The sequence below is a fragment of the Phocoena sinus genome, chromosome 11, assembly GCF_008692025.1.
Source record: "Phocoena sinus isolate mPhoSin1 chromosome 11, mPhoSin1.pri, whole genome shotgun sequence".
NCBI lineage: Eukaryota > Metazoa > Chordata > Mammalia > Artiodactyla > Phocoenidae > Phocoena > Phocoena sinus.
Genome location: NC_045773.1, coordinates 31,590,978 through 31,609,102, shown reverse-complemented (window position 1 = coordinate 31,609,102; position 18,125 = coordinate 31,590,978). Strand labels below are relative to the sequence as shown.

The window sequence follows — 18,125 nt, the reverse complement described above, 5'->3', positions numbered from 1 at the left end:
TCCCACCAACAGTATACAAGGTTTCCCTTTTCTCCGCATCCTTGCCACATTTATTATTTGTGGTCTTTTTTTGTTTGTTTGTTTTGCGGTCTGTGAGCCTCTCACTGTTGTGGCCTCTCCCGTTGCGGAGTGCAGGCTCAGTGGCCATGGCTCACGGCCCAGCCACTCCGCGGCATGTGGGATCTTCCCCGACCGGGGCACGAACCCGTGTCCCCTGCATTGGCAGGTGGACTCTCAACCACTGCGCTACCAGGGAAGCCCTGTTTGTGGTCTTTTTGAAGATAGCTATTCTGACAGGTATGAAGTGATATCTCATTGTGGTTTTGATTTGTGTTTCTCTGATGATTAGTGATGTTGAGCATCTTGTCATGTGCCTGTTGGCCATTTGTAAAACATCAGAGTATTTAAAATAGAGAGCAACATAATTACATAACATTTGCTTATTGGACATCTTTTTATTAAGCATCTACTATGGCATGTTTGCTAGCTGGCAGGGATAAAGGGGTGAAAAGATATAACCCCTGTTTTTAGGGATTCTGTGTAAGTGGACATGTCTACAAAAAATTACAATTCAGTGAAATAATTGCTTAGAGATACTATTCAAATGGACTGCAGTAGAAATGTTGAGGATGGAATGACCAATTGAGAAGGCAATGAAGGAGGGAATGGCTTCTCCAGAGGTGATATCTGAAACAAATCTTAAAAGGAGAGCAGATTTTAGCATGCAAATGAGGGGGAAGTACATTTTAGGCAGCATGAGTGATAGTTTTATTGGTACTGATAGGAATAAAAATAGTTGGCTTGTTTGAGAAACTGATTTTGTGTGATATCATTTAGGTGAGGAATAGAAGATGAGGCAGAAAAGACAGTTCAGGACGAGCCTGTGAGGGATTTTAATGTCATGCTCCTTTTTCCTTTAGGACAAGTGGTGAGGGGTGCCAAAAGATTTTAAGTAATAGAATTACACGGTTAAAACTTTGTTTTTAGAGCAGCAGTCTTAGTGACAGTATGAAAGACATTGGAATTGTGCTCAGAGGCAAGGAGACCCAGTAGAGTGATATAGTAGAAAGATCAGTTAGAGATAAATTCCCGGAGTGCAACCAGATCATCTAGATGGAGTGAGACAGATTTGGGAGTCACTACCCCATATAGTGAAGGCTGTAGGAAATACACGCCCAGGGAGGTTTGTACATCCTAGAAAAGTAGAAGCTAGGAAAGAACCCTGGGGATGATCAACATTTGAACTGCTGTGAGGGAAAAAGAAAAGAGAGTTGGAAGGGACAACCAGAGAAGTAGGAGGACCAGGAAAGATTGGATTCGTGAGGTACAAGGCAGGGAAGAGTTTTTGAGAAAATACTCGTGTCACCTTTTAAGAGCTGAAAGCAGTCCTTGGATTTGTCAAGTAGTAGTCTCATCAGTGACTTGAGGGCTATTCAGTGGAGTGGTGGGTATGGAAGCTCACTGGCAATGGATTAAGGCCCTCCATTAAATTTAGAGTGAATTTTAAACATTTATATTTAAAATTAACGGGACTTCCCTGGTGGCGCAGTGGTTAAGAATCCGCCTGCCAGTGCAGGGGACATGGGTTTGAGCCCTGGACCAGGAAGATCCTACATGCCTCGGAGCAGCTAAGCCTGTGTGCCACAACTACTGAGCCTGCGCGCCAGAGCCCGCGAGCCACAACTACCGAAGCCCACGTGCCTAGAGCCCGTGCTCCGCAACAATAGAAGCCACCACAATGAGAAGCCCGCGCACCGCAACGAAGAGTAGCCCCCGCTCTCCGCAACTAGAGAAAGCCCATGTGTAGCAATGAAGACCCAATGCAGCCAATAATAATAATAAAAAATAAATAAATTTAATGGAAAAACATAATTAAGTTGCTTTGGAGCAAAGGGGTCAAATAAAATATTTTCATTTTCAGAGAGATATCCATTAATGGAAAGATAATAAAGATGTACTGAAATATGTATTTTAAGTACATTTTATGAGTTCTAGGATGGAAAAAGTTATTTTGAGCAGGGGGTAGGGGAAGAAGGAGATTTTGGAGGAATGGCTTTTTAGGAATTTTGGCCCAGTATAAGTATATAGCAGCAGTCTTACTTTAAAAAAATGTACCATTTTATCTAGCATATGTTGTAGTTCTCAACATTAGTACTTTTTTACTTGCACAATGTTTTCTATTGTAAAGCATGCATGTCAAAACCCAAAATCTGCACTGTCACTTCCTTAGTGTAAATCCGGCTTTGCTACTAAGATAATATGCCTGAAACAGAGTGTAAATATCTCAGGATCTTGAAAAACAATTTGAGAATGAAAAAAAAGTTAAGGTATGATTAATTTTCTAGTTTATGACTATTTAAAAGTTCAGTATTTGCAGCATAATTTTTGGAAAACTATCAAGTGAACTCCTGTATCAACAGAAAGGGCCAAAAATTGCTTAAGCTTTTTTACATAGCATCAAGTTTGCTCAGATTAAATACTCTAAAATTAGTTTTAGTAATAGAAATCTCTCATACTTGAACCAATTTATGTTCTTTACTAAACTTTAGAGTTGAAACTGATCTATTTAAAGACATACCTATTTATTAATGGAAAGCGAAACAATATTTCATCTCAAAATTTGCTTGTTCTTTTTTTTTTGGTATTTAAAATTTTTTTTTCTTATTTTTTAATTTTTTGACTGTGTTGGGTCTTAGTTGTGGCACATGGGATCTTCATTGCAGCTTGTGGGATCTTTTGTTGCGGTGCATGGGCTTCTCTCTACTTGTGGTGTGTGAGTTTTCTCTTCTCTAGTTGTGGCGTGCCAGTTCCGGAAAACCTGGGCTCTGTAGTTTGCTGCACACGGGCTCTCTAGTTGAGGTGCGTGAGCTCAGTAGTTGTGGCGCTCGGGCTTACTTGCCCTGCGGCATGTGGGATCTTAGTTCCCCTACCAGAGATCAAGCCCGTGTCCCCTGCATTGGAAGGTGGATTCTTTACCACTGGACCACCAGGGAAGTCCCAAAATTTGCTGGATATTTTAGATTCAAATAAAGTTCTTAGTAGAGGTAAATCTAAGACAGTATTCAAATGTGAGAAATATAACAGGATGTTTTAGTGGGCTGTCTTTTTAGTGTGTTCAGAGGGAGTTGTTTGAACTTGAACTACAGCTTTAATTGCATGTCTGTTGCCCACAAGTATGTTTTTTAAAAAGAGAGGTGAGGTGAAATGAACTAACTAATGATATTTGTCATTATTCTAACAATAGAGTACTTTGATTTAAAGAACAAAATTTTGTAATAACTGTTGATTAAATATTTAAATGCAACCTTCTTAGTGATATTTTTATTAAAAAACACCATTTGTTTCGTTGGTATTGATTTTACTATTTATGTGACAGGTATAGAAACTTCTTATACATGTAATGTTTTAAAATAAGATGTGTCTTCTTAACAATTGAGGTAATTTGGTTTATAACATTATATGTTTTGCGTGTACAGCATTATATTTTTACTTATGTGTATGCTACATTGTGCTCACCACCAAAAATTCAGTTTCTATCTGTCACCATACAGCATACAGTTGACCTTATCCATTTCGCTCCCCCCTTCCTCTTTGGTAACCACTACTCTGTTCTCTGTATCTACGTTTGTTTTTGTTTGGTTTGTTCATTTGTTTTGTTTTTTATATTCCACATATGAGTGAAATTATAGTATGTGTCTTTTCCCATCTGAAGATGTGTCTTTTTTTGATCCTCCATGTAAATTTATAAGTAAATTAGCTGAATCAGGCATTGTTAGAAATTGTTCTTATCGTTGTTATGGTGTTTATCACTGTCTAGTAGTTTTTTCTTGTCTATTATCCTGAATTGAATTCCTTTAAGCTGGAGGATTTTGTTTTCTTTCTGTGCTCATCGTTCTAAGTTTAGTTAGTATTGAATAGATTTTAACAGTTAGGTTTTATATTTTCTGCTTAGATCTCTTAGATAGTGGCTTTATCTATTGTATTTTACTTAAATCATATCTTTGTCTTTAGGGGATTTTATCTTGTGTATTGTGTGTTCCTATAACTTGACCATGATGAATTCTAAGCGTATATAGTTATTTTTACCATTTAAAAAGTTAACTCTTTAGAATTGTACAGACTCATTTATGTTTTTCATTATGCTGGCAATGTAAAAAATAAAAGAAATTTATGATTATGTTTAAGCGTTTAACAGCACAAGCAAGTTATGTAGACTTCTTATCTGCCTCCAGTCAGTGTGGTATTTCAAGGAAAATTCTTTTCTTCCCTGAAGCTCTAGTTTTAGAGCTCAGTTATCTCTGGCTCTTCATTAAAATTCCGTTTCTAGATGTGAAGAATTCCCTAATCTAGATGGGAATTCCTAAAATATATACACAGATTTCAAAGTGCTGTTGATTCATTTAGCCAATATTATTGAGCTCTTCTTGTGTGCTAAGCATTGTTCTAGTTAAACGAAACAAAGTCCCTGCCCCCATGGAGCTGACATTCTGGAGTGCAGTGTGCCATCATCCGTTTTTCATCATCACCTCAGTCTATTTAGGACAAAAGGGAGTGCTTGATTTACTGACAGGGAATCCAACATCGTTCAGTTCATCTTGTCCTATAAATTTGCTGTGTAAAAACAATATTGTTAATATGTATCCAAAGTATTCTGGTTAAATTTCAGTTTTGCCCAAAATTGCTAGTGCGCTACACTTGGTGAAGTCTGTCCATATCGCCTTCAATTTTATAAATTTAGACTGTATGTGTATTTTCTTAACCTTATTTTTTATGTACTAAGTTAGATTGTTTTTTTTTAAAGTCATCAGGGAATCTCTTTAGATGAGTCATTGAATGATTTTGTTTTGGTTGTTATTTTTGTTTTCTCTCTACTCTGAAACTTACTTTTCCATTTTCCTCAGTGTGAATTTTAATAGAACTTTTCAAACTTTTGTTTGCATGACACATACTTTCCTACTTCTTAATTTTTTTGACTTTTTTGACAGTTTTGACATTTCCATCTTTGTTTCCATTGTTTATAGTTTCCATAAAGACTTTACCTTTATCCTTTAGATTCCACGCCTCATTCTCTCTCTAAATTCATATACTTAGTCATTTTTAAAAAAATAAATAAATAAATTTTTTTTGGCCACATTGGGTCTTCGTTGCTGCACACAGGCTTTCTCTAGTTGTGGTGAGCGGGGGCTACTCTTTGTTGCGGTGCACAGGCTTCTCACTGCGGTGGCTTCTCTTGTTTCTGAGCATGGACTCTAGGTGCGTGGGCTTCAGTACTTGTGGCATGCAGGCTTAGTAGTTGTGGATCGCGGGCTCTGGAGCACAGGCTCAGTAGTTGTGGCGCACAGGCTTAGTTGCTCTGCGGCACGTGGGATCTTCCCAGACCAGTGCTCGAACCCGTGTCCCCTGCATTAGCAGGCGGATTCCTAACCACTGCGCCACCAGGGGAGCCCTACTTACAGTCTTAAATTACCACTTCTAAGCACTTAATTTCAAAATTTATGTCCTTATCATGAATTTCTTAACCATATTTTTTAGTTTATTTTTAGTTTTTTGATACACTTCAGTTGTTTTTAGTATATTCACAGAATTGTGCAGTGATTACCACATTTAATTCCAGAATATTTTCGTTGCCCCCAAAAGAAACTCTGTACCCATTAGCAGTCACTCCCCATTTCCTCTTCTCCCAGCTTCTGGTGACCACTAACCTACTTTTTGTCTCTATAGATTTACCTGTCTGGAAATTTCATATAAATGGAGTCATACAACATGTGACCTCTTGTGCCTGGTTTCTTTCATTCAGCACAAGTTTTCGAGATTCGTCCACGTTGTAGCATGTATTGGTACTTCATACCTTTTTATTGCCAAATAATATTCCTTTGTAGGGATATATATAACATTTCATTTATCCATTTATCAGCTGATGGATATTTGGGTCATGTCTATTTTTTGACTATTAAAATATGCCGGGACTTTCCTGGTGGCGCAGTGGATAAGACTGCGCTCCCAATGCAGGGGGCCCAGGTTCGATCCCTGGTCAGGGAACTAGATCCCACATGCATGCCGCAACTAAGAGTTCACGTGCCACAACTAAGAGTTCACAGGCTGCAACTAAGGAGCCCATGTGCCACAACTAAGGAGCTCGCCTGCTGCAACAAAGACCCCAGGCAACCAAATAAATAAATATTAAAAAAAGAAAAAGAAAAATGCCACTGTGAACATATATGTACAAGTTTTTGTGTAGAGCAAGTGCCAAACTGTTTTCCAAAGTGGCTGTACTATTTTATATTCTCACCAGCAATTTATGAAGGTTCAGTGTCTCTACTTCCTGTTCAAACTTGTTATTATCTGTCTCTTTTATTGTAGCCATTCAGTGAGTATGAAGTGTCTCACTGTGTTTTTCATTTGTATTTCCCCAGTTACTAACTAGTAATATTGAGCATCTTTTCATGTACTTATGGGCCATTTGTATACTTTTCTGGAGAAATGTCTGTTCATATCCTTTCCCTGTTTAAAAAAATGGATTACTTATCTTTTTATTATTGAGTTGTATATTCTGGATACAATTCCTTTATCAGATGAATGATTTGCAAATATTTTTCCCCATTTTGTAGATTGTCTTAATGGTGCCTTTAAAAAAGTATTATTGTAAGATACACATAACAGAAAATTTACCATTTTTACCATTTTAAGTGGTATTAAATACATTCACAATGTATTGCAACCATCACCTTCATCCATTTTAAGTACTTTATTTTTCTTCTCAGTCATCCATTTTATACACATCAGTGTATACATGTCAATCCCAATCTCCTAATTCATCACACCCCCACCCCCATCCCCTGCTGCTTTCCCCGCTTGGTGTCCATACATTTGTTCTCTACATCTGTGTCTCAGTTTCTGCCCTGCAAACCGGTTCATCTGTACCATTTTTCTAGGTTCCACATATATGCGTTAATATACGATATTTGTTTTTCTCTTTCTGACTTACTTCACTCTGTATGACAGTCTCTAGATCCATCCATGTCTCAAAAAATGACCCAATTTCGTTCCTTTTTATGGCTGAGTAATATTCTATTGTATATATGTACCACATCTTCTTTATCCATTCATCTGTCGATGGGCATTTAGGTTGCCTCCATGACCTGGCTATTGTAAATAGTGCTACAATGAACATTGGGGTGCATGTGTCTTTTTGAATTATGGTTTTCTCTGGGTATATGCCCTGTAGTGGGATTGCTGGGTCATATGGTAATTCTATTTTTACTTCTTTAAGGAACCTCCATACCGTTCTCCATAGTGGCTGTATCAATTTACATTCCCACCAACAGTGCAAGAGGGTTCCCTTTTCTCCACACCCTCTCCAGCATTTGTTGTTTGTAGATTTTCTGATGATGCCCATTCTAACTGGTGTGAGGTGATACCTCATTGTAGTTCTGAGTTGCATTTCTCTAATAATTAGTGATGTTGAGCAGCTTTTCATGTGCTTCTTGGCCATCTGTATGTCTTCTTTGGAGAAGTATCAATTAAGGTCTTCTGCCCATTTTTGGATTGGGTCGTTTGTTTTTTTAATATTGAGCTGCATGAGCTGTTTATATATTTTGGAGATTAATCCTTTGTCTGATGATTCATTTGCAAATATTTTCTCCCATTCTGAGGGTTGTCTTTTCGTCTTGTTTATGGTTTCCTTTGCTATGCAAAAGCTTTTAAGTTTCATTAGGCCCCATGTGTTTATTTTTGGTTTTGTTTCCATTACTCTAGGAGGTGGATCAGAAAAGATCTTGCTGTGATTTATGTCAAAGAGTGTTCTTCCTATGTTTTACTCTTAAGAGTTTTATAGTGCCCGGTCTTACATTTAGGTCTCTAATCCATTTTGAGTTTATTTTTGTGAATGATGTTAGGGAGTGTTCTAATTTCATTGTTTTACATGTAGCTGTCCAGTTTTCCCAGCACCACTTATTGAAGAGACTGTCTTTTCTCCACTGTATATCCTTGCCTCCTTTGTCATAGATTAGTTGTCCATAGGTACGTGGGTTTATCTCTGGGCTTTCTGTCCTATTCCATTGATGTATATTTCTGTTTTTGTGCCAGTACCATATTGTCTTGATTACTGTAGCTTTTTAGTATAGTCTGAAATCAGGGAATCTGATTCCTCCAGCTCCGTTTTTTTCCCTCAAGACTGCTTTGGCTATTCGGGGTCTTTTGTGTCTCCACACAAATTTTAAGAATTTTTGCTCTAGTTCTGTAAAAAATGCCATTGGTAATTTGATAGGGATTGCATTGAATCTGTAGATTGCTTTGGGTAGTACAGTGATTTTCACAGTACTGATTCTTCCAATCCAAGAGCATGGTATATCTCTCCATCTCTTGGTGTCATCTTTAATTTCTTTCATCAGTGTCTTATCGTTTTCTGCATACAGGTCTTTTGTCTCCCTAGGTAGGTTTATTCCTAGGTATTTTATTCTTTTTGTTGCAATGGTAAATGGGAGTGTTTCCTTAATTTCTCTTTCAGATTTTTCATCATTAGTGTATAGGAATGCAAGAGATTTCTATGCATTAATTTTGTATCCTGCAACTTTACCAAATTCATTGATTAACTCTAGTAGTTTTCTGGTGGCATCTTTAGGATTCTCTATGTATAGTATCATGTCATCTGCAAACAGTGACAGTTTTACTTCTTCTGTTCCAATTTGTATTCCTTTTATTTCTTTTTCTTCTCTGATTGCCATGGCTAGGACTTCCAAAACTATGTTGAGTAATAGCAGTGAGAGTGGACATCCTTGTCTTGTTTCTGACCTTAGAGGAAATGCTTTCAGTTTTTCACCATTGAGAATGATGTTTGCTGTGCGTTTGTCATATATGGCCTTTATTACGTTGAAGTAGGTTCCTTCTGTGCCCACTCTCTGCAGGGTTTTTGTCATAAATGGGTGTTGAATTTTGTCAAAAGCTTTTTCTGCATCTATTGAGATGATCAGATGGTTTTTATTCTTCAATTTGTTAATATGGTGTATCACATTGATTGATTTGCGTATATTGAAGAATCCTTGCATCTCTGGGATAAACCCCATTTGGTCATGGTGTATGATCCTTTTAATGTGTTGCTGTATTCTGTTTGCTAGTATTTTGTTGAGGATTTTTGCATCTATATTCATCAGTGATATTGGTCTGTAATTTCCTTTTTTTGTAGTATCTTTGTCTAGTTCTGGTATCAGGGTGATGGTGGCCTCATAGAATTGGGAGTTTGGGAGTTTTCCTTCCTCTGCAATGTTTTGGAAGAGTTTGAGAAGGATGGGTGTTAGCGCTTCTCTAAATGTTTGTTAGAATTCACCTGTGAAGCCATCTGGTCCTGGACTTTTGTTTGTTGGAAGATTTTTAATTACAGTTTCAATTTCATTACTTGTGATTGGTCTGTTCATATTTTCTATTTCTTCCTAGTTCAGTCTTGGAGGGTTATACCATTCTAAGAATTTGTCCATTTCTTCCAGGTTGTCCATTTTATTGGCATAGAGTTGCTTGTAGTAGTCTCTTAGGATGCTTTGTATTTCTGTGGTGTCTGTTGTAACTTCTCCTTTTTCATTTCTAATTTTATTGATTTGAGTCCTCTCCATCTTTTTCTTTTTTTTTTTTTTTTTTTTTTTTTTTTGGCGGTACGCGGGCCTCTCACTGTTGTGGCCTCTCCCGTTGCGGAGCACAGGCTCCGGACGCGCAGGCCCAGCGGCCATGGCTCACGGGCCCAGCCGCTCCGCAGCATGTGGGATCTTCCCGGACCGGGGCACGAACCCGTGTCCCCTGCATCAGCAGGCGGACTCTCAACCACTGCGCCACCAGGGAAGCCCCTCCATCTTTTTCTTGATGAGTCTGGATAATGGTTTATCAATTTTGTTTATCTTCTCAAAGAACCAACTTTTAGTTTATTGATCTTTGCTGTTGTTTTCTTTGTTTCTATTTCATTTATTTCTGCTCTGATCTTTATGATTTCTTTCCTTCTGCTAACTTTGGGTTTTGTTTGTTCTTCTTTCTCTCGTTCCTTTAGATGTAACGTTAGATTGTTTGAGATTTTTCTTGTTTCTTGAGGTAGGCTTGTATAGCTATAAACTTCCCACTTAGAACTGCTTTTGCGGCATCCCATAGGTTTTGGATTATCGTGTTTTCATTGTCATTTGTCTCTAGGTATTTTCTGATTTCCTCTTTGATATCTTCAGTGATCTCTTGGTTATTTAGTAACGTATTGTTTAGCCTCCGTGTGTTTGTGTTTTTTATGTTTTTTTCCCTGTAGTTGATTTCTAACCTCATAGCGTTGTGGTCAGAAAAGATGCTTGATATGATTTCAATTTTCTTAAATTTACTGGGGCTTGATTTGCGACCCAAGATGTGATGTATCGTGGAGAATGTTCCGTGTGCACTTGAGAAGAAAGTGTAATCTGCTGTTTTTGGATGGAATGGCCTATAAATATCAATTCAATCTGTCTGATCTATTGTATTATTTAAAGCTTCTGTTTCCTTATTTATTTTCATTTTGGATGATCTGTCCATTGATGTAAGTGAGGTGTTAAAGTTCCCCACTATTATTGTGTTATTGTTGATTTCCTCTTTTATAGCTGTTAGCAGTTGCTGTATGTATTGAGGTGCTCCTATGTTGAGTGCATATATATTTATAATTGTTATATATTCTTCTTGGATTGATCCCTTGATCATTATGTAGTGTCCTTCCTTGTCTCTTGTAACATTCTTTATTTTAAAGTCTATTTTATCTGATGTGAGTATTGCTACTCTAGCTTTCTTTTGATTTCCATTTGCATGGAATATCTTTTTCCTTCGCCTCACTTTCAGTCTGTATGTGTCACTGGGTCTGAAGTGAAGTGGATCTCTTGTAGGCAGCACATATATGGGTCTTGTTTTTCTATCCATTCCGCAAGCCTGTGTCTTTAGGTTGGAACATTTAGTCCATTCACGTTTAAGGTAATTATCGATATGTATGTACCTATTACCATTTTCTTAATTGTTTTGGGTTTGTTTTTGTAGGTTCTTTGCTTCTCTTCTGTTTCCCACTTGGAGAAGTTCCTTTAGCATTTTTTGTAGAGCTGGTTTGGTGGTGCTGAATTCCCTTAGGTTTTGCTTGTCTGTAAAGCTTTTCATTTCTCCATCGAATCTGAATGAGATCCTTGCCAGGTAGAGTAATCTTGGTTGTAGGTTCTTCCCTTTCATCACTTTAAGTATATCATGCCACTCCCTTCTGGCTTGTAGAGTTTCTGCTGAGAAATCAGCTGTTAACCTTATGGGAGTTCCCTTGTATGTTATTTGTCGTTTTTCCCTTGCTGCTTTCAGTAATTTTTCTTTGTCTTTAATTTTTGCCAATTTGATTACCATGTGTCACGGCACGTTTCTCCTTGGTGGGTTTATCCTGTATGGCACTCTCTGCGCTTCCTGGACTTGGGTGGCTGTTTCCTTTCCCATGTTAGGGCAGTTTTTGACTATAATCTCTTCATATATTTTCTCTGGTCCTTTCTCTCTCTCTTCTCCTTCTGGGACCCCTGTAATGCGAATGTTGTGGTTGTTTAATGTTGTCTCAGAGGTCTCTTAGGCTGTCTTCATTTCTTTTCTTTGTTTTTTGTTTATTGTGTTTCGCAGCAGTGAATTCCACCATTCTGTCTTCCAGGTCACTCATCCATTCTTCTGCCTCAATTATTCTGCTATGATTCCTTCTAGTGTATTTTTCATTTCAGTTAGTGTATTTTTCATCTGTGTTTGTTTGTTCTTTAATTCTTCTAGATCTTTGTTAAACATTTCTTGCATCTTCTCGATCTTTGCCTCCATTCTTTTTCCCAGGTCCTGGATCATCTTCACTATCATTATTCTGAATTCTTTTTTTGGAAGATTGCCTATCTCTCTTTCATTTTGTTGTTTTTCTTGGGTTTTATCTTGTTCCTTCATCTGGTGCATAGCCCTCTGCCTTTTCATCTTGTCTGTCTTTCTGTGAATGTGGTTTTTGTTCCACAGGCTGCAGGATTGTAGTTCTTCTTGCTTCTGCTGTCTCCATTTTCAGTACTTTTCCGTCATCCTGAACAGAAACTCTATACCCATTAAATAACTCTCCTCTTCTCCCTGAGGCTCTAATAACTGCTATTTCTACTTTGTGCCTCTATGAATTTGCCTATTCTAGGTGACTTATGTAAGTGGAATCATATAATATGTGGCCTTATGGTGTATTTTTTTTTTTTTTTTTGCGGTATGTGGGCCTCTCAGTGTTGTGGCCTCTCCTGTTGCGGAGCACAGGCTCCGGATGCTGAGGCCCAGTGGCCATGGCTCGCGGGCCTAGCCGCTCCGCGGCATGTGGGATCTTCCCACACAGGGGCACAAATCCATGTCTCCTGCATCGGCAGGTGGATGCTGAACCACTGTGCCACCAGGGAAGCCCCTTTATGGTGTCTTTTATAGCACAGAAGTTTTAAATTTTGAAGTTCAGTTTATCCTTCATTTTAAAAATAATTCTAACAACCCTAAAATTTTAATTTATATTAGTATTTGTGCTTTTGGTATCATGTCTAAGAAGGCATTTGCCTAATCCCAGGTCATGAAGACGTATTTTAACCATTTTTGAGTGTTCTCTTACTTGGCCCTCCCATTTGTATATTAAACATCAGCCAATATAAACTGTCAGTGGTCTGTCAGTGGTTTTATGAGAAGGGTTTATTAGATGTTGTACTATTTAAAAATTTTTAGATCAGGATAGTGGTTTCAAACTTTAGAATCTCTTGAGATGCTTACTGAAAACAGGTTCCTTAGATCATTTTTGTACATTTGTAGTAAACGTCTAGGAGACTTGGCATCATGTGGTTGAAAAGTGTGGAATTAAGATAGTCCAGCATAATGATGAAGAGCCTGCATCCTGGATTCTGACTAGCTGGGTGTGAATCCTGGCTGTGCCACTTTCTTAGCCATATGATCTTGGGCCAGTCACTTGTTGTCTCTGGGCATTCATTTCATCTCTCAGGGTTGTTGCAAGGATTAAACAAGCTAGTATCTGTGAAGCACTTAGAATAGTTTGGCAATAGTAAGCAGCACATGTGTGTTATATATTGTTATACCCTTTAACTCAGTAATATCATTTTCAGGGACTTAATCTAAGAATATTAACAGATATATGTATAACACTTTCATCAAAGACATTAATTGCAAGAAGTCTTCTATGCAATTAACCTATGGTTAAATATCTTAATGAAATGTATGAAATGTCATGTAGCCATTTAGTCATATTCAAAAAATATTTAATGCCTTGGGAAAATAGTGATTTAAGTGAAAAAGTCAAATTAATATACAACTACTTACAAAGTAGGTCTCTAAACTTCTTTAAACATATGGGGCAGGGCAATGGAGTGTTGGTCTTGTAATGCATATAAATAAATAAGTTAAACTGTTGACAATGATTATCCTTGGAAGCTGGGAGGAATAATTTTAATTTTCTTCTATACTTTACTGTACTTTCTTGACTTCAGTGATAAGTATTTTATGCTCAGAAAAACAAATTAATTTTGAAAAAGACCAGAAGAGGGGAAAAGCCCAGTGTGAAATAGGAAAAATGATAGGAAAATAGGAAAAGCCCAATGTGAAAGAGGATAATAGGATGATAGAAAAATAGGAAAAACCCAGTGTGAAATAGGAGAGCATAATGGGAATAGGAAACCTGCATCCTAATACTAGTACTGTTATTAAATGATTTTCAACCTTGATTGAATTTTATCTCTTCCTTGGGGACATAGTTTCCTTATCTGTAAAATGAGAAATTGGACTAAAATTTAAAAGGCAGTATAGTAGAATGGTTAAGAGCTGCGAGGTCAGAAGTGGGGATTTAGGGACTACAGCTGAGGAGATCATTACATGGATTCATACGCTAGTTCTTATTTGCTTGGTGACTTCTGGCAAGTAATTTGCCAGAAACTCTGCCTCAATTTTCTTGTTTTTAAAGTGGGGTTAATAATAATACCTCACAGGGGAGTGGTGAGAATTAAGTGAATTAAATACATGTAAAGGACTTAATATAGAGCCTGGCACACAGTAAGAATTCAGTAAATGTTAACCATTTTTACTGGTATGTAGATCCTTTCTAATGAGGTTATTTATTGCGAATATTTTGAGTCAAGTGAGTGATTCTTAAATTTGTCATTTGAAAGTTTAATCAGTTTTCTATATAGATATTTTTGAGATTGTGGAGGCTATTGATTTGTGAAATAGAATGTTTTAGAGGCCCTGGCCCCCACTCCCAGCTTGCCTTATTTGTTTTGTGTTCTTGTGCAGGCAGCTTCTTTGAGGTCCTAAGTTATCTCATCCATGAGAGTATTTTATAGACCATTTCAGCAGTAAAAATCTCATATTTGATTTTTTTAGTTTTTTTCTAACTCTTTTTGTTCTGAAGCTGATGTGTGCAGCTTAATCTGTCTGTAATTAAGTTGCATAGGCTGTTAGGTTGTACTTATTTTTCTTCAACTGATGTTTCAATTTTAAACTTGAGAAAATGGCATAAAGCCCAAGGGAATGTTACAGCTCAGTTGACTTGCCCATTCTAGAAAAAGCTAACGTTATATTGTAAACTCAGCTAGAAGTTGGTGGAGCATTACCTCTGGTGTAACTCGATTGATGCATAGATGTTATTTAATTTAATCCCAGAAAAAGAATGTACCCAAATGTTTTAAGAGGTAAATCTGAGTGTGAAAATCACTTTCAGAGTCAGCAACCATATTGAAATTCATTTTTGGAACCCTGAACAAAGACTACAAAAATAGATGACTTTTGTAATATTATATCATTTTCTTTCACTGACTATATGAGATAATTAAGTCTTTGGTGAATAGTGACTCATCTATTCCATTGCTTGGGAAATTTTTGTCTGTGAACAAGTCACTCTGTGATACCTCAGTTTATAATGGCAGTCAAAATGAAGATGAAATTTGTATTTTAATACACTTATTCTCAGATCTTCAGAAGCTCTCTCCTTTTCTGCATGCAGTAACTGCAGTAGGCAACCCACCATGGGGGGCATTATTTCTGTGTTAGAGAATGAATTAGTAGAGTTAACATTGCCAGGAAGCAAAAGGCAGTAGTTTGACTGCCACAGTTAAGGGATACAATTTGTTACTTATAACAGATATAAGGTATTTTCCTCTAATTGTAATAACTTGTTCATTAAACATACCTAGCTATAATCCTTATAACAAGAGAGTGGTATGTCTTTTGCCTTGATGGGTAAAATAAGCTTGAGACAGCTTTGTGACTCACTGACACAAGAGGGAAAAATCTCTGCCTGACTTTGGAATTGGATTTTATTTTAGGATGAGTTGTTTCTGTAAGTATAGATATGAGAGAGTTCCTATCCTACATGTCTAATATCTTATTCTATCTCCCCATAGATTTAACTCAGTGCTTCCAAATTCCCCCAGCCTATACTTTTTGTATCTTCTGCCACTTGGTTCACGTTAATTACAAAGTGTTTGTATTTCTCCCTCCATATTTTTCTTTCTGAATGTAAGAATTTATGAACTTTTCCTTTAAACATTAAAAAAAATTTTATTTATTTATTTTTGGCTGTGTTGGGTCTTCATTGTCGTGCGCAGGCTTTCTCTAGTTGCAGTGAACAGGGGCTACTCTTCATTGCGGTGCGCAGGCTTCTCATTGCAGTAGCTTCTCGTTGTGGATCACGAGCTCTAGGCGTGTGAGCTTCAGTAGTTGTGGCTCACGGGCTCAGTAGTTGTGGCTCGTGGGCTTAGTTGCTCCATGGCATGTGGGCTCTTCCCGGACCAGGGTTCGAACTTGTGTCCCCTGCGTTGGCAGGCAGATTCTTAACCACTGCGCCACCAGGGAATCCCCCTTTAAACATTTTAAATTGTCTTTTGGGTTTGTCGATTTGTTTCAGTTTTTAAAAATTTCATTTTTTCTTATAGAAGAGACTAGTAACATATTTGCTTCTGTGGAGGGAAATTGGGAAACTGTGGGGCATGGGAAAGAAGATGTACTTTTCACTGTACCACTGGACTTTTGGAACCCATTAAATTTTTCTCCCATCTTTTTAAACTTAATTTTATAGAGTAGCATAAACACGTTTACAAACTGTTTGTTTGTTTGATGGGTTTTATTTCTTTTAAAGTTGAGAACACAAAGTTTCTTAAAGTTGACCATTGAATGTTCTGTTGAAGGCATAATAGTAAGTTTACAGTGCTCCTTTATTTATTTATTCATTCATTCATTCATTCATTCTGCTCCGGGTCATAGTTGCACCACGCGAGATCTTCGCTGTGGCATGCAGGCTCTTAGTTGTGGCATGCGGACTCTTAGTTGTGGCATGTGGACTCTTAGTTGTGGCATGTGGGATCTAGTTCCCTGACCAGGGATCAAACCCAGGCCCCCTGCACTGGGAACATGGAGTCTTATCCACTGAACCACCAGGGAAGTCCTTGCAGTCTTCCTTTAAGTGATTCACTTGATCCATAAACTTCAAAAGATGAATCACTGTAATAGAAGTGATGGCCTAGTTCTTGTAAAGGTGGTTTGGGATCAACTGTAGCAAACTAGACTGTGCTCTCAATTTCTTTCTTCACTTCAACATCAGTTTCCTTTCATTCTTCAACACTGGCAGTATTGCTGTGTGCTGTTCTATCTCAGAGAAGCATAATAGGGTCATTCTTCTTACTTCTTGTATTTCTTCTTGTGTATAGTAACCGGCTCCAAGATCATGCATACTGTGTCCTTCATAATGTTGAGTCTGCAGCTCTATCAGTATGATCCCCTATACAGATCTATAATAGGCAGATGCAATCTTTGTTGCCTCCTGGACACATAGAGCATCCATTCCATCTGACCTAAGCCCAGGAAGAAAATTGTCTTTCTTGTAGTAATCAGTGATGACTGCTGCTCTCTAAACAGATGTTCCCATTACACAGTGGTTTTTCTCACGGATGAAAATAAACGGTCATTTCCACAAAGTTGCCATGTTGTATGCTTCAAATATAAAGTCAAACAGACCTCATTTTTTCCATTATACAATTGGCCCTCCCTATCCATGGGCTCTGCATCCACCGATTCAACCAACTGCAGATTGAAAATGTTTGGGAAAAAAATTCCAGAAAGTTCCAAAAAGCAAAAATTGAATTTTCCATGCACAGGCAACTATTTACATAGCATTTATGTTGTATGAGGTATTATGAGTAATCTAGAGATGATTTAAAGTATATGGGAGGATGTGCATAGGGTTATATGCAAATACAATGCTATTTTATATAAGGGACTTGAGCATCTGAGGATTTTGGTATCCATGGAACCAATCCCCCTTGGTATCCTGGAACCAATCCCCCTTGGATACTGAGTGGTAACTGTACTTACAGGCCAGACCAGTGCTCAGGGGAACCTGAGCTCTGACAATGCCCTGATCCCCGTAGAAGGCCTTAGTGTACATGTGTATTAATCCTACTTTTCCTTTAGCACAACCTTCTCTTTGTCTTGTAAACTCTACAAATTTCTGGGACAGAAAGTCCACAAGTAAAACTAAAGCCATGAGCCCAGTAAGCTGTGATGAGGTGATCTATGATTTTTATCCCGACCTCAAGTCCCCCACAAACTTCTTGACATTACATAAGTAACAAAAACCACAAATAACTTTCTGTTTGATTCCATTGGCAAACAGTCTGTATCATCCTGTAGAGTCTGAGTCTCTCTTCACTACTGAGCACTGTTGTGATACGAGGGCCCTCTTACTACCCATGAAGGTCACATTTCTTCATTTCAAATGTACCATCATTTGCAGTTACGGGATGCCACCAGTGTTCTCCTAGCCATGACCCGCAGGAAATGGTGAGAATCTTCCTCTTAGAGGATCTTCCTCCTGAGTGCAGGTCGTGGTGGTCACAGCAGTGATGACATGCTCTATGCTGGGCCATAGGCACACAGATATTTTTAAAGAGTGCAGAATATTCATGGATGGGCTGCAGTTTTCTTAACTGTTCTTCCATTGTTGAATATTTACATAGGTTCCATCTTCTAAAACTATTATAAATTTTGCTTTGCTGAATATCTTTATACCTAGATCTTTATTTATGTTTTTTATTACTTCTGTAGGCTAAGTTCTCAGAAGTAAATCAAAGGGGACA

General features: G+C 37.8%; 1 protein-coding gene across 40 annotated transcripts in view; it reads left to right on the top strand.

Annotated features, from left to right (window-relative positions):
• The window catches only part of SLMAP (sarcolemma associated protein), a 152,813-nt gene that overhangs the window by 23,696 nt on the left and 110,992 nt on the right, over positions 1–18,125 (top strand). Inside the window, exon 1 of one of the 40 annotated variants that reach the window (XM_032650519.1) lies at positions 1,920–2,327. The exons of the other annotated variants lie outside the window; for them this stretch is intronic. The gene's annotated coding sequence lies outside the window, so the exon portion shown is untranslated. Of the gene's footprint in view, positions 1–1,919; positions 2,328–18,125 lie in introns of those variants that run through there. 40 annotated transcript variants of the gene reach the window in all.